This window comes from Ailuropoda melanoleuca, chromosome 20 (assembly GCF_002007445.2).
Source record: "Ailuropoda melanoleuca isolate Jingjing chromosome 20, ASM200744v2, whole genome shotgun sequence".
NCBI lineage: Eukaryota > Metazoa > Chordata > Mammalia > Carnivora > Ursidae > Ailuropoda > Ailuropoda melanoleuca.
The window spans coordinates 15,473,499-15,490,676 of NC_048237.1; positions in this window are offsets into that span (position 1 = coordinate 15,473,499).

Here is a 17,178-nt window from a genome sequence, read left to right on the forward strand (position 1 = left end):
TTGCTTCATTTCTTCAAATGTAAGCACATACGAAACTTGTACAAAATATATTTTCATTCATATTTTTTCTATGATAATGAATACAGTGAATATTTATTTGGGAGACTCAAAACATCTCACACATATTACTGTTCGATACCGAATGACTTCGAGAGAATTAATCACTCTATGCATCAGATTCTTTAAAGCGAGAATAATTAGATTAATAACAATTTATTACATTCCTGTAAGATGAATGACTGTTTACATATATTTTAAAATAAGGTGATGAAGGCATTTTAATATTATACACAGCGTATAGTTAAACATATTGAAAATGGCTTTGAGATTAGAAACATAAATGAATAAAGCATGAAGTGATACACAGAGATTTGCTTCAGCCAGCTCTCGAGCCACATTTCATCATCAGCAATTGGGAAAAAGTTTGCTTTCAATACAGTCTGAAGTGATAGATGTAGGACAGCCCATCACCAGCAGGATGGGTACCAATGATTAGTAAAATAATAACCAAACGAATTTCCTTCTGTTTTAATGTGGTTCACAAATATATTTGTGCCACATATTTCAGGCCCGAGATACCATTGTGAAGACAACCAACTCCCATGAATTAGAATGACAGCTTCAGTTCCCCTCAGATTTCACGGCAGTTATATGAAACTGTCAGTAACCAGAGTTTAAAATATAGCAGCAGGCCAGGCAGGGGAAGGAAAGAGAAGTAACATTTATTCAGTAGCTACTTTGTAAGTGACACCTTTGCTAGGTGCTTTATATGCCATCTCATTTGGTCTTCTGCCAGATTCCTACGAACTAGAAATCTTTATTTTTCCTACAAGCAAGGGGGAGGGGGAAGGGAAGGGGAGAAGAGGGAAAGAGAGAGAGAGAGAGAATTGTCCGGCATGTTAAAGCAGGTAGTTGGAAGAACCAGGACTAAAAATCAAACCTACTGACTCTCAGAACCATGATCCTTCTATCATATCAGGTAAGTCCTTTTAAATGTCACACAGAGTCCATTCCATAAACCACATAGAAACGGGAAAAGTTTGACTATTATCTCCACTTTTATAAATCACAGTGACCCGAACCCAAATGTCAAAATGGACCATTCTACTAATGGTCTGTACCTAAAGGAGAATAATCAAATACATTATTGGCAAATACTGAAGGGGCTATACTATTTTCCACAGAGGCAATCCGATTGCCTACCAAAAACACCAGTTTCACTTCTAAGCCAAGTGTACTCATGTCAAGAGCCCCGCTGAGTACATCTGAGGCCTCCCCACACATGCTCTTCCTCTAAGAGGAAGAGGTGGTAACACAGTGGTTAAGTAGGTGGGGTCAGGAATTGGAATGCATGGTTAAGAATCCTGGCTTTGAAAACCACTAGCTAGGTCACCACAGGCCAGTTATCCACTTATGTCTCGTACTCTCTGTTTCATTTCTTTTTTTTTTTTTTAAAGAGAGTGAGTGAGAGAGAAAGAGAGAGAGAGCATGAACTAGAGGGGAGGGGCAGAGAAAGAGGGAGAGAGAACTTAAGCAGGCTCCCTGCTGGACCCTGGGGCTCGATCTCATGACCCTGAGATCATTACCTGGGCCAAAATCAAGAGTGGGAGATGCTTAACAAACTGAGCCACCCAGGCACCCCTATGTCTCATACTTCTTAACTGAAAAATGAGAACAAAAATAATTTCTTTTCCATCATGTCAGCAAAGTGACACATAAGTCCTTTTAGCATATTTTATACACTTTAATAATCCTTTTTGTTAACATAACTATCAGAGATAGCAGTAGCTTAAGAACACCGAAGAGCAAGAGTTTCCTTTTTCACTTATGAAGATATAGTAAATATGTTCCAATTATAAGGAATTAAATAATTAAGAAATATTAAAATAATAATAGATACTACAACTTTAATGGCCATTAGAATAGGACACAACTCTGGAGTTTAAAAAGGCAAAATTCTGGATGAGTAACATTAGTTCAGCTCCAGAAACTACTATAAACAGCTTCTAAGACATTAGAGACAAGTTGAGTTCCTTTTACCTCTCTACTTAAACTAGGAAGGTGTTATACTGTAGCAATAATGTAAAGTAATTGAAACACATTAAACTAATTTTTAAAAATCTGTCATTCTTCCCAATTAACAGGTCATATCATTTATCAGGATACCAATTAAATAGAATCCACTAAATTATTCAAGTGAATAGAGTCTAGTTAAGAAAAGATGAGAAACTAAAAAAAAAAAGTCCTTCCCAAATATTGAAAGCTGATATTATAAAATTATAAAACAACTTCTTTTCTTATAAATTCTTTTCATAAATTATCTCATTGAATCTCTGGGCAACAGGGGTAGCGTGTAAAACAAAGAGGTAAATATGCAAAGCACAACTTCAAACAGCTGCGGACACTTTAAAGCTGAGGTCTGCCAAGTATTTCTCTGAAATGAGTGCTGTCTCACCTGCAGCTGCATTTCTCATCCCATTTGCAAACCAAGGATGGACCTATAAGAATAAAATTGATGACTGCGTTGATTCCTCTGAGCATTAATCCTTTTCTTGTGGCCCTGTCGTCCCCAGAGTAAGAATCTCTACAGGGGCGCCTGGGTGGCACAGCGGTTGAGCGTCTGCCTTCGGCTCAGGGCGTGATCCCGGCGTTGTGGGTTCGAGGCCCACATCAGGCTCCTCTGCTATGAGCCTGCTTCTTCCTCTCCCACTGCCCCTGCTTGTGTTCCCTCTCTCGCTGGCTGTCTCTATCTCTGTCGAATGAATAAATAAAATCTTAAAAAAAAAATCTCTAGAATCATCACAACCGATGACATCCCATTACATCCCATTTCAAAATGAAATAAAACTGACTCCGTTCTAAATTGAATATATATTCAAATTTCCCTATCATTTTCCCAACAAAAGCACAGAGGGGATGAAGGGGAAGCATTTGACAAGCCAAATGATGGGTTCTTGCAAAGACGGCAAGCAGCAATGAGCAGCAGGGTGGAAAGTCAACCAGGATTTGCTTGGGCAAGACCCAGTTGGTGCTCTCCCTTCCTAGAGCGCCGACGGCAGGACTTCCCAGGTGTTTCCCACCAGGCTATAAATTCTCTAAGGGCCATTTGTGTTTGGTTTCTCGGTGCCTTGCCTGCTGTCTACAAGGCGGACAGTGGTTAGGGAGCAGTAACTGTGGAGCTCAGTGACTTAATCACTTTGTGACCTCCGGTAAATGACTTCATATCTTCACCTTAACTGTAATTTCCTCAGCTATAAAGTGGGGGAAATACTAGTACCTACATCACAGGATTGTTATGAAGGTTAAATAAGTGAACATTTGTAATGTATTTAAAATAATACTTGGCACACGAAGAGTTTTCTAAGCACTCAGCAAAATATCATTACATTAAATTGATGGATTTATTAAGACAAAGCAAAGCTTTGAAGTCATCGATTTTGGTATTGGGGCCATTGCTTACCTCTTGAGTATCTCTCTCCCTACCTGTGGTCTTCTGGAGTCTTCCCCACGTGAGCATCTCACTTTCACATGTCAAAGAATTTTTCTAAGTACAGGTACTTAATCATTTAAATTATGAATTCCTTAATCATAAGTGTGTTGGGTTTTTGGTTTTTTTTGAGAGACAGAGAGAACACGAGAGAGCCTGTGAGTGGGGGCAGGGGCAAAGGGAGAGAGAGAGAGAATCCCAAGCAGACTACCCACTGAGCGAGAAGCCAAAGATGGGGCTCTATCCCACAACCATGAGATCATGACCCAAGCCGAAATCAAGTCAGACACTTAACAGACTGAGCCACCCAGGCGCCACCAGTGGGTTGGCTTTTTAATGACAGATAATAACAATGGCTCCCTAACCTGGCTGCACATCAAACACATCTGGGAAGTCTTTTAAAAACCTAGGATTCCTCGGGGCACCTGGGCGTCTCAGTCGGTTAAGTGTGTGCCTTCGGCTCAGGTCATAATCTCCAGGTCCTGGGCTTGAGACTTGCATCAGGCTCCCAACTCAGCGGAAAGCCCGCTTCTCCCTCTCCCTCTGTCTGCCCCTCCCTCTGCTTGGGCTCTCTCTCTGTCAAATAAATAAATAAATCTTTAAAACAAACAAACAAAAACCTAGGATTCCTAATGTGCAGCTTAAGAAACTCTTGAAAATGAAGCCTAAGCATCATTTGGAGATAAGGTTTCCATAGGATTCTGACATGGATGGTTTCACTAACTGGTATTTGGGGAACCTCCAGTACAGATTCAAAGGATTCAAAAAGTACTTTCCACAAAGGAAAGTACCGCATTCCTAGTAAAGGGATTGTGGGGACTGTGATTACAGTGTAGAGGTGGTGTTTCTCTTTCTCAGTCTGGTGTCCTTTTTGGCCTTTCGAATTTCACCACATTATCATCAGAATTGCCTTTCACCCCAAAGCTCTTCAGGCCTTCTGTAAATCTCCCAAGTACAAGGGTGTTTTTGCCAACCCCCCTCTTACTGGTATCATTTTCAAGGGCGATCCAAACCAGACTTTGTACACGCAGAAGTTTCTGTAGCTTTCCTTTCTATATCCTCTAATACTCTTCCTGGTCTGGGTTCGCGCTCCATCAATTATTCCAATTAAAGGAGGGTATATAACATGTGCAACCTTAACTTCTTCCTCCGTATCTTTTTCTGTTTAGCCCATGTGATTAGCATATGCAATATAAAAGTCAAATTTCCAAAGTGCTTTGAGATCGCTGAGCAAAAGCAGACTTTGTTTCTTGAATATTTTCGTTTATTAACCATGATAAGGAATGGAGAGTATGCTGAAGCCTGAAGACACTGGGATTGTGAGCAGTGGGAATGGTGGTAATGACGGTGACCACTATTACCTCCCTCACCCTTATTATGACGTCCTGGCTGTGCCGCTGTGGTAGAAGTGGCTTCAAAGGAGTGAGTTATTAGCGTTCCGACGAGAAGTCATAGGGTCTCACTGGATATTTAAGGCCATCATAAAGAGAATGAAATGGAGGACTAATGACTTGGAAAAAAAAAATCAAATGACAGATATGACTATAAAGGGAGAGCGTAGTGTCTGTATTTAATACATTGGAACAATATTTAGTCTGGGTATAGAAGGACGGTAGCTTAACATCCAAGGATAATTCAAATAAATGTAGAGTTTCATTTGTTTCCCATTAGCTGCATAAAACTCGAAAAATAAACATTGGCCAATAATGTGAAATAACAGCACATTTTGCAAAGAACTCTCTAGGAATAGGAAAACTTAGACATTGGGGGGGATCAAAAGTATTAGAGAAAGAAAACCAATGCTTAAAAGGCCATTTTCATTTAATTTGTTTCTCAGAGTCTTTAGTAATACATAATAAAATTGCTTAATCTGGGAATTAATTTTTTAAATAAAAGTCACACCTGTTTACTCCTATTTTCTATCAGATTTCATCACCACTTGAAGGTTCGTTTGGAGTTAGAAAACATGCTTTAATAGTACATCTAGTAAGTTAAAAACTCTAATAATATTCTTTAAAATCAAAGATTCTTGAACATGACTCTGTAAATAGCCTAGTTCTACATCTTTGTTTCAATTGTTTGTCCCCCAAAATGATTTATTTCTTTCACAAAAATGACAAATTTTAGATAGCAAGTTTGCAGTTGTGGGTTCTTAAAATATCTTGCTCGAAATGATTATATTCATATTAGTTCCTCAGTGGAGTAATGCCCTATGTGTAGATTAACATCCCCAGACAAGTAACTTTGGTTAATAATATTTTGCACAACTGAAGTGTTATGAGAAAAAGGTCTTTAAAAGTGTGTTTTCCTTTTCCCTGGGATTTGTCTTTTTATGAAACCAGAGTGAGTCATCATTCATATGGGCCAGGAAAGCCCAGCCTTCATTCTTTAGGGTAAAATTTCATTTGTCCTGTTACAGTATAAATAAATCATCTCAGTCAATAATTTTTTGGCATGAAAATATGAAGATATTGAAAAATATACATTTGTTTCACATATTAAGAGAGATATTTGGCAGCACCCAGCGTTGTTATATTTATTAAGCAAATTATTTATAAGATCTGATTTTTACAAGGGCACATGAGTCTTTAGGTTACCATAAAAAATTGTTCTAGGGGCACATGGGTGGCTCGGTTGGTTAAGCGTCCAACTCTTGATTTTGGCTCAGGTCCTGATATCAGGGCCTGAGTTGGGCGTGGATCCCACCTGGGATTCTCTTTCTCCTTTCCTTCTACACCCCCCACCTCCACAGGCTTGCTCTTCCTCTCTCTCTCTCTAAAAAAAAAAAAAAAAAAAAAAAAAAATCGCTCTAAATTTCATGAATTGTATAACTAATGATTGACAGATATTTTTAGTGATTTTTCTCTTTCATTGATAACTAAATTAAAATTTTACCCATGTTTTCGAGATTCCTGTTTCCAGAATTTATTTTCCACCTTGGTGTCTAGAATTAAAGAAAATGATTAGTCAAAGTTATAAATAAAGTATTATCATAACGTATGGAAAAAACAAATACATAATAATCTCTTTGCAAGAAAGAATGCCATAGAAAATAATTTAGAATTACATTTATATAAATCTTAATATATTTAAGTTTAAAGCTTAACATTTAAGTTTTAATCTGAGGTAAACAAAATCATTCTTGTGGTATATTTATCTATGATTTGATTATAGGTGAGTGATCAATCATTAAATTCTACTCCTGAAACCATATCACTATATATGTTAACTAACTAGAATTTAAATAAAAATTTGAAAAGAAAAGAAAAAAGAGCATGGGTCTTGACCTATAAAGGATTAGTATTATTACAGTTCCTAGGTTAGTATTTGAAAACAGAGATTAAAGTAAATGCAGTGGTTTCTAAAACTTTATTGAATTCTAGAGCTTCCTTGTGTTTAAATTAAAAAGAAAATCAGGGGCGCCTGGGTGGCTCAATCGTTAAGCGTCTGCCTTCAGCTCAGGGCGTGATCCCGGCGTTATGGGATCGAGCCCCACATCAGGCTCCTCCGCTATGAGCCTGCTTCTCCCTCTCCTACTCCCCCTGCTTGTGTTCCCTCTCTCGCTGGCTGTCTCTATCTCTGTCAATAAATAAGTAAAATCTTTAAAAAAAAAAAGAAAAAGAAAATCAATCTTATTTTGTGGCTAGGTGGAGAAATTTTCACCTATATGGCATCAAATGTTTTGACAAATATGCAAATGGAATGAAGGTACAATTGTTAGTGAAAAAATAATTGTTGTCACTGTGCAAATCAACATTAATTTTTTCATTCACTCAAGAAATATTAAATATTAAATATTTTAATTGCCTACAACTCAGATTCAAATAAGAACAGGAATTCATATTCTAATGGGGTAAGACAGACAATAAACACATAAACATAAATATATTAAGAGCTATAGTGAAGATAAAACAAAGTGATGTGAAATAGTGTTTCTTTTATTTTATTTTATTTTATTTATTTATTTGACAGAGAGATAGCNATCAAAAGTATTAGAGAAAGAAAACCAATGCTTAAAAGGCCATTTTCATTTAATTTGTTTCTCAGAGTCTTTAGTAATACATAATAAAATTGCTTAATCTGGGAATTAATTTTTTAAATAAAAGTCACACCTGTTTACTCCTATTTTCTATCAGATTTCATCACCACTTGAAGGTTCGTTTGGAGTTAGAAAACATGCTTTAATAGTACATCTAGTAAGTTAAAAACTCTAATAATATTCTTTAAAATCAAAGATTCTTGAACATGACTCTGTAAATAGCCTAGTTCTACATCTTTGTTTCAATTGTTTGTCCCCCAAAATGATTTATTTCTTTCACAAAAATGACAAATTTTAGATAGCAAGTTTGCAGTTGTGGGTTCTTAAAATATCTTGCTCGAAATGATTATATTCATATTAGTTCCTCAGTGGAGTAATGCCCTATGTGTAGATTAACATCCCCAGACAAGTAACTTTGGTTAATAATATTTTGCACAACTGAAGTGTTATGAGAAAAAGGTCTTTAAAAGTGTGTTTTCCTTTTCCCTGGGATTTGTCTTTTTATGAAACCAGAGTGAGTCATCATTCATATGGGCCAGGAAAGCCCAGCCTTCATTCTTTAGGGTAAAATTTCATTTGTCCTGTTACAGTATAAATAAATCATCTCAGTCAATAATTTTTTGGCATGAAAATATGAAGATATTGAAAAATATACATTTGTTTCACATATTAAGAGAGATATTTGGCAGCACCCAGCGTTGTTATATTTATTAAGCAAATTATTTATAAGATCTGATTTTTACAAGGGCACATGAGTCTTTAGGTTACCATAAAAAATTGTTCTAGGGGCACATGGGTGGCTCGGTTGGTTAAGCGTCCAACTCTTGATTTTGGCTCAGGTCCTGATATCAGGGCCTGAGTTGGGCGTGGATCCCACCTGGGATTCTCTTTCTCCTTTCCTTCTACACCCCCCACCTCCACAGGCTTGCTCTTCCTCTCTCTCTCTCTAAAAAAAAAAAAAAAAAAAAAAAAAAATCGCTCTAAATTTCATGAATTGTATAACTAATGATTGACAGATATTTTTAGTGATTTTTCTCTTTCATTGATAACTAAATTAAAATTTTACCCATGTTTTCGAGATTCCTGTTTCCAGAATTTATTTTCCACCTTGGTGTCTAGAATTAAAGAAAATGATTAGTCAAAGTTATAAATAAAGTATTATCATAACGTATGGAAAAAACAAATACATAATAATCTCTTTGCAAGAAAGAATGCCATAGAAAATAATTTAGAATTACATTTATATAAATCTTAATATATTTAAGTTTAAAGCTTAACATTTAAGTTTTAATCTGAGGTAAACAAAATCATTCTTGTGGTATATTTATCTATGATTTGATTATAGGTGAGTGATCAATCATTAAATTCTACTCCTGAAACCATATCACTATATATGTTAACTAACTAGAATTTAAATAAAAATTTGAAAAGAAAAGAAAAAAGAGCATGGGTCTTGACCTATAAAGGATTAGTATTATTACAGTTCCTAGGTTAGTATTTGAAAACAGAGATTAAAGTAAATGCAGTGGTTTCTAAAACTTTATTGAATTCTAGAGCTTCCTTGTGTTTAAATTAAAAAGAAAATCAGGGGCGCCTGGGTGGCTCAATCGTTAAGCGTCTGCCTTCAGCTCAGGGCGTGATCCCGGCGTTATGGGATCGAGCCCCACATCAGGCTCCTCCGCTATGAGCCTGCTTCTCCCTCTCCTACTCCCCCTGCTTGTGTTCCCTCTCTCGCTGGCTGTCTCTATCTCTGTCAATAAATAAGTAAAATCTTTAAAAAAAAAATAAAAAGAAAATCAATCTTATTTTGTGGCTAGGTGGAGAAATTTTCACCTATATGGCATCAAATGTTTTGACAAATATGCAAATGGAATGAAGGTACAATTGTTAGTGAAAAAATAATTGTTGTCACTGTGCAAATCAACATTAATTTTTTCATTCACTCAAGGAAATATTAAATATTAAATATTTTAATTGCCTACAACTCAGATTCAAATAAGAACAGGAATTCATATTCTAATGGGGTAAGACAGACAATAAACACATAAACATAAATATATTAAGAGCTATAGTGAAGATAAAACAAAGTGATGTGAAATAGTGTTTCTTTTCTTTTCTTTTATTTTATTTTATTTATTTATTTGACAGAGAGATAGCCAGCGAGAGAAGGAACACAGCAGTGGAGTGGGAGAGGAGGAAGCAGGCTCCCAGCGGAGGAGCCCAACATGGGACTTGATCCTGGAATGCCGGGATCATGCCCTGAGCATAAAGGCAGACGCTTAACGACTGTGCCACCCAGGCGCCCCTGAAATAGTGTTTCTGAGTAACGAAAATTGGCTTGTCAGAAAATGCCCTTCTAAGGGGGAGCTATTTAACGTAAGACTTGAATGACATGTAAGAGATTATCCTAGAAAGATTGAGGGAAAGGGAATTCCAAGCTGAGGGCCTAATATGGGAATGATAAATTCCAGAAACCAGCTGGAGACTGAGCAGAAGAGGATGATCAAGAAAGAAGCGGCCAGGGAGGAAAGAGGAAAAATCAAGAGAGGAAAGTGTTTCTATAAAGAGAAATTTTCTCTTGTGCCAAATCCTCACGAGAAGTCCAGTAAGATAAGGACAGTCAAGTGATCATTGAATGTGGTAGAACATTGGTAGTTGCTAATCTAACGTAGCACAGTTCAGAGATGTGGGGGCAAAGGCCAATTGGAACGGGCTGAGGAAAGAAAGGAATGGGAAAGAAATGGAGATAGTAACTTGAGTCAACACTTTTGAAAAGTTTTTCTCCAAAAGGGAGCTGAGAAATGTAGCAGGAGCCAGAGGAAGAAACCAAGAGAGCATGTTTACATTAGTGGGAATAATTAAGTTTGGAGGCATAAATTGATGAAAAGAAGAAATAGTTCAGGAAGAGAGTTCTATAGTAGGAAAGGCATGGCTGGAGAACCGTGCACCCCAGTTTTGGTTTTGGTAGAAGCAAGTTCATCTCTTGTAATGGAAGGTGTGAGAAAATGGGTGCACAGAAAGTGGTTTGCATCTTGGAATGCAGATTGGCAGTTTGAGGAGATATAAAAATTATGACATAGTCTCATTTTGGAGACTGGGAAACCAGCACATAGTCAAGTATAAAGATAGCCAAAAAATATCCACTACCCCGTAAGGCTTTGTGGTCCTGAGTTTAACTCGCAATCAGTCAGCAGAACAGCATGATTTTCTCCAGACTTGTTCAGCTGTCAATGTGAAGTAAGAAATAGTGGGACAACTAGAGTTAGAATTTTTTGAGGAAAAGTAATATGGAAGAAAAAAGAAGTGATATATAAGTACATAGATATAATGCCATAACATGAAATATCAGCTGAATAAGGACTAGAGGAATAAAGAATAAAGAGCGATCAGGAAGAATGAACAAGAATAAAGGTTGATGACTTAGAGAACTTGGTATGATCAAAGCACAGCTGGAGTGGGAATGAGAGAACGATGGAGAGTAAGGTTAAAGAACTGAATACAGAACATTGGAGGAACAGCACAGTTTTCAGTGGTAATTATGTCAAGGATATACCTGTGGGCGGGGCCAGCTATAAGATGGGGAAAAGGATGCTGAAGATAAAAGGAAGGTCAAGCAACTATGAAGCCACACGAGGGATGAGATTTCACAAGGATATTGAAGTCACCAATAGAAATGATGGATACAGGAATAGAGATAACAGAGATTCACATACTGAAGTCTTCTATGAATAAAGAGGAGGGACCAGGAAGTTAGCAGGTGCCAGCTACAGAAAAGGTGAGCACTGAGTGATGTAGGTAATTGTTGAATCATTATATTGTAAACCTAAGGCTAATATAACACTGCATGTTACTTATTCCTCAGCAAAAAAAAAGGTGGTATAGTCTTATTTGAAATGCAAAGTTGTCTGAAAGTTTCAAGGGTAGAGAAGAAGTTATACAAAGCATAAAGAGAACAGAGACACCAACTTCACTGTCAGACCCCAGGGGTTATCTGTATTAATGTCCAAATTATTCTCTTCACATCTACATAAGTGGTATTGTGTGGACAACACTATCTGTTTCATCGATGGTTCTAGCTGGAAATGGATAGGATTCATTGGCATTTAACCCTCTTGTTTAATTTTTCTTCTACTATATGAAGATATTTAACCTTACCCACATTACTCTAGAGAATAATTAGCTATTACACATAAAGTCTTTGAAATTATAGTACATTCAACTCCATTATTCATTTTAAAGTTTTCCTTGTGTGAAATAAACTTTGACATCTTTGCACTGGGGGGGATGGGGAATTGTGATACGGTGACTAGAAATATGAGAGTAGGAAGAAGTTAGTTCTCATAGGTAATAAGATTGCATGTTTACACTTTCCTTTTCCCTCTCCAACTGCAAATATAACAATTTAACACCAAAGAACCAACCTTCCTTTTGGCCACGTGAAGCTAATAATGCAAAATCATCCACATATCTGGGGTACAATTTACAGGAACAACTTATAATACACACTTCTTCCAGTTCTCTTGACAAATGTATGGCTCTGCTGACACCCTTTGATAGATCTATTTCTACCTGTCTTTTTTTATAATGTATCTCACAAGAAGGATAAGCAGAAAACATATTATACAACACAACTGTTTGTTTTCTCATTTCACGTTCATGATTACTTGAGTCACGAATGACATATGATCCGAACTAGTAACATATGTCCGTGCCCGACAGAGGACATTTTTCATCTTTCGGGTCTGGGTTACATCTTCAGTAGCCTGTGTTATGAATCTAAGTGAAATGAAACAAGCTTCTCAGGTTCCCTTCTCAGGTTCAACATACTTCAGACTGAGTTTCATGGAACCAGAAATGAAAGAAAAAGGTTGGTTTTTTTTCTCTTCCTCATTTCTCTTCTATTTCTCGGAAGACTTTAGCTTACTTCTAGACTCTATACACTTGGCTAAATAATTTTAATGTGGCTTTTCTTCTTTCAGTCAGAAGCTAGCTACCTGGCCCACCTTTCCTCTCTTTCAGCCCACCCCTTTCCTCCGCACACCTTTGATCCTGTTGGACCACAGAGGTGTGGGAGCAATTCTGATACATCAAATGATTGTTCATACCTTCACACCTTTCCTGATGCTTGGAATGCTCCTGGCTTCTTCAGCTGCTTGGAACATTTCCACACATCCTTCAACACTCAGGTGAAGCATCACCTCCTTTATGAAGGCTTTCTCATGTACTCTATTCATCTCTCTCACAGTTAGTCATTCCCTGTCCTTTATTTCTACGTGCATTTGAACATACATCAGTTACTGTCAGGGTGGCCATATAATGTATTGTCCAGACCAGGACACTTTTGAGAGCGGGGGCGGGGTGCACTGTTAATAATTACACTGGATGTGAGGCCTAGATGACTGTCCTGGCTAACCAGGGTATGTGGCTACCCTAATTACAGCACTTACGGCATTGTACGGGGAGCCATCCTCCGCCTACAACGAGACTGGGAGGGCAAGCCTATTTTGTACGACTGCAGTGGCTAGTGGTATTTAAATACTTAGCGGATATCTACTGCTTTACTGTTACCTTTCTTCTGGTAAAAGTGTCTTCAGGGACACCCCACCCCATTATTTGGATGCTGCAAATTCCCACCCATGTTATTTGGATGGAGCTGAATCCACCCCTACTTTGCCCCCCGTGGGTAGAGACATGACTTGGATTCCACTGGTCAAGGCAACACCAGTTGCAGGCTAGTCCCCATCAGTCAGTGACTGGCTCACACCTGTACATGATGACCTAGGGCCAGTTTGGGGGATTTTTTTTCAAGCTGGGAGAAGAGGAATCTCAGTTTCCACTTTGGTTCTTACACGGGGAGCCTGGAACTGCCAGGAGACCCGCTCCCCTCCAAGAAGAGCTGCTCATGAAAATGAAGTAAACAAGGAAGAAAACAGAGCCAAGACCTGGATCTTCCAAGAAACCATTGGAGCTTTTTTTTTCCTCCAGTGTTGCCTGATGCTAGGTTTTTTACCTTGTATTTTTGAGTTACATGAGCCCATAAATTCCTTTTTTGCTGAAGTCAGTTTGAGCCGTGTTTCTGTCTTTTGCAGAAAGGTAGTTTTGTTGGTTTGTCTTGACTGCTGAAGCCTGGGCTCAGTCCTCCGTAAGGCACTCCGTAAGTCCCAGTTGAATGAGTTGAGAGGACGGATAGGTGGCTCCTGGTGGGCGGTCTCAGGCCTGTGAATGACTATCCGTAACTCTCCCACTTCAGCTCCGTAGACCTCTGGCCGAGTTCTGTGGTCTTTAGGACTGCTCTACCCAGCGGTGCTACCTTCAGGGAGAGCTCCTGAAGCAGTCATCACAGGCTCTCATTTTTGTTTCTTTTTCTGTTTTATGGCACTTTTGCCATCAGTGATTTGATAGTAATTTGGGGACAGCTGGTGAAGTAAAAGGAAGTGTTATTTCCAGCTATTGTTTATAAAAGTGACCAGAAGTTTGAAATATACTATTGACACGAAAACTATCTTCCCCTAACCATTCTCCCATCCCTTCTTTTACCAAGACAAAGGGGCCGTGTCCAAGCACATACACACTTAAGAATGCTAATTTGTCTTATTTGTGCTCTGAACGCTGTTCTCCCATGTCCTCTAATCTATTGAATAAAAATATAGAGAAAGAGGGGCGCCTGGGTGGCACAGCGGTTAAGCGTCTGCCTTCGGCTCAGGGCGTGATCCCGGCGTTATGATCGAGCCCCACGTCAGGCTCCTCCGCTATGAGCCTGCTTCTTCCTCTCCCACTCCCCCTGCTTGTGTTCCCTCTCTCGCTGGCTGTCTCTATCTCTGTCGAATAAAAAAATTTAAAAAATCTTAAAAAAAAATATAGAGAAAGAGAATATTTTAGGGGTCCCAGATACCAAAGCCTATGGAACACATAGTGGTAGGGAGGGCATGGATCATTTCTTAATCCTTATGGAAACAGCCCCTGCCCAGCGTGAAAACTCACCAGGGGCACCGCACACTGCTCAGCACCCTGGTGAGCACGAATTAGTTCGCTCAGTCGTCAGTCAGCTCATTCTGCATTTGGGGGGAAATGAACTACCGGATAAAATTTGACTTCAGAATCCAGATTTTATTTATTTATTTATTTATTTATTTATTTATTTTTTAAAAATTTATTTTAGAGAAAGTGAGAGGGAGAGAGCACAAACAAGGGGGAGGGGCAGAGGGGGAGAGAGAGAGAGAAAGAAACAGACTCCCCGCTGAGCAAGGAGCCTGATGCGGGCTCAATCGCAAGACCCTGAGATCACAATCTGAGCTGAAACCAAGAGTCAGATGCTTCACTCACCGAGCCACCCAGGCACCCCGAGAATCTGGATTTTAAATTTTCTGAGGGCTGCAAGCAGGTGGAGCATAAGGAATGCCATTTTGATGAAACAGTATAAACATGTATTTGGAATAAATTGTATTTGGGGGGTTGTTGGATAAAAATTCACTTCTCTTCCTCTAAACTAAGTAGTAATTAGTGTTAACATTAATATATAAAATGACAGGTTAATGTCATCCCACCCAACTATCAATTAACCAACTTGGTTCTATGACACATTTAGGCATCAGGAGCTCTTACCGGTGATGACTGTGACACAGGAACTCTGGACCTACATTCCAGAGACCCAAAGAATATTTTCTCCCTTTTCCTCTATGGCTTTGCCTACATGGTTTACATTATCTCATGGGGACACCCCATGCCCCAAATCTGTTCTCCACACTGCTGAGTAAATTTTTTTAGCATCATAAATTAGATCATATCTTTTCTTTTTTTTAAAGATTATTTATTTATTTATTTGACAGAGATAGAGAGATACAGACAGCCAGCGAGAGAGGGAACACAAGCAGGGGGAGTGGGAGAGGAAGAAGCAGGCTCCCAGTGGAGGAGCCTGATGTGGGGCTCGATCCCAGAATGCTGGAATCATGCCCTGAGCTGAAGGCAGACGCTTAAGGACTGAGCCACCCAGGCGCCCCTGATCATATCTTTTCTTATCTTAAAACCCTTCACTGGAGTTTTCATTTACTTAGAATAAAATCCAAACTCCTTGGCATATTCTATAATGCCCTGTCCGCCTGGTCCCTCTATATTCAACTCACGTCATTCATGTCCTTACTCACGGAACTCCAGCCAGAGCCTTCTTCTAAAGTCTCAAATATGCTATGTTCGTTTCAGCCACAGGGCCTTTGCACATGCTGTTCCCTCTGCCTGAAAGGTGGTTCCTTCTCTTTCTCCTTACAACTACCCCCTCCAATTTTCCTTGCATTAAAGTCCTTTTCACATTTGGTAATTGTACATTTGTGTATCCCTTTATTTACTGCCTCTCCTTACTGGAGTGTAAGCTCTGGGAAGGCAGCTTGGGACCTGATCTGCTTTATTTATCACTCTGTTCACCAGCACATAGAAGATACTCAATAAATATTTGTTGAAATATAATAGAATAAACACACTGATGGCTCAGGAACACCTGCCCCATTCCAAGTGACCAGTAAGGAACCCCTAAGGAACGCTACCCTCTCTTCACCAGTCCTGGGTACAGACTTGCCCCAAAGAGGCTTTTTAAAATCATAAATATTAGAGCTAAAATGTGCACTGGAGATACTAGTTTACGGACAGAACATTTTGAGTTTTATAAAGCTGAAGTGACTTACCTCAGGAGGGATCTCTTCTCTACTCCTCTAGATTCCCTGATGAGGGAATGTTCCTGAAATACTCCCAGCCTCTTCCCCCTTAAAGGTAGAGTGAGTTGGAAGCTTATGGGTTTGGGAGAGAAGCTAGGCATGCAGTTTGAGGCCCTCAGGCTCTCTCATTAAGGGATTTGGCACAGGACCTACACATTTTGCACTGCTCCTTGTCCAGGGTTTTCAGGGGGTAGGCTCTGCCCCCTGGGGATGCCAGCGCTGTCTAGCTCTGCTTCTGACTGGAGATAGTGGGATAGGTTTGTCTCATTCTGGGTTCAATATTTGCAGGGCCAAAGTGTCTGCACATTTAAGCTCTGTTCTCAAATCTAGCTTTTATTAGTTTAAAAGGAAATAATTTTCTGATTCCTCTGCTTATTTTCACTGATTCATAACTGGGTGAGAGCTTAGCGCCTTTGTATCTCAACACCAAAGCTCTACAGTTGGTCACCGTCAAAGTTAAGGACTAGAATTCATACCCTCCCAAGCTCTAGCTCTGATTTCCAATGTACAGTGCACATACCTCAGCCAATTCCAGGTCTGCCACCCCTGGATTTTCTCTGCTACTATCAGCACCCCCTGACCCACGCTAAGGGGCAAGGCTGTCCTCCAAGCCATGTGTTTCCCATGCTGATTTTGGTTAAAGACATATTTATAATAGTTTCACCATGAACAAGTTTTGAGACTAATGAAATAAATGTTTATAGAGCCAACTTAATAGGAAAATTGGATAATCAGATTAATGAGATAAACATAATTTATGGGTTAGGTTATAAAAACATTTTTTATTATCAATGTGCTTATTTTTACTTTTTCTCAAATTATTTTGTCATATCTCTAATTTTTGTTTTATTTAACATTGTTTCAAGTGGCCTCATTAAGGCTATCATTTCACTCTGACATTTATCTGGATATGAGATTAGGATATTAAGCTTCTTCTGGCTGATGCATAT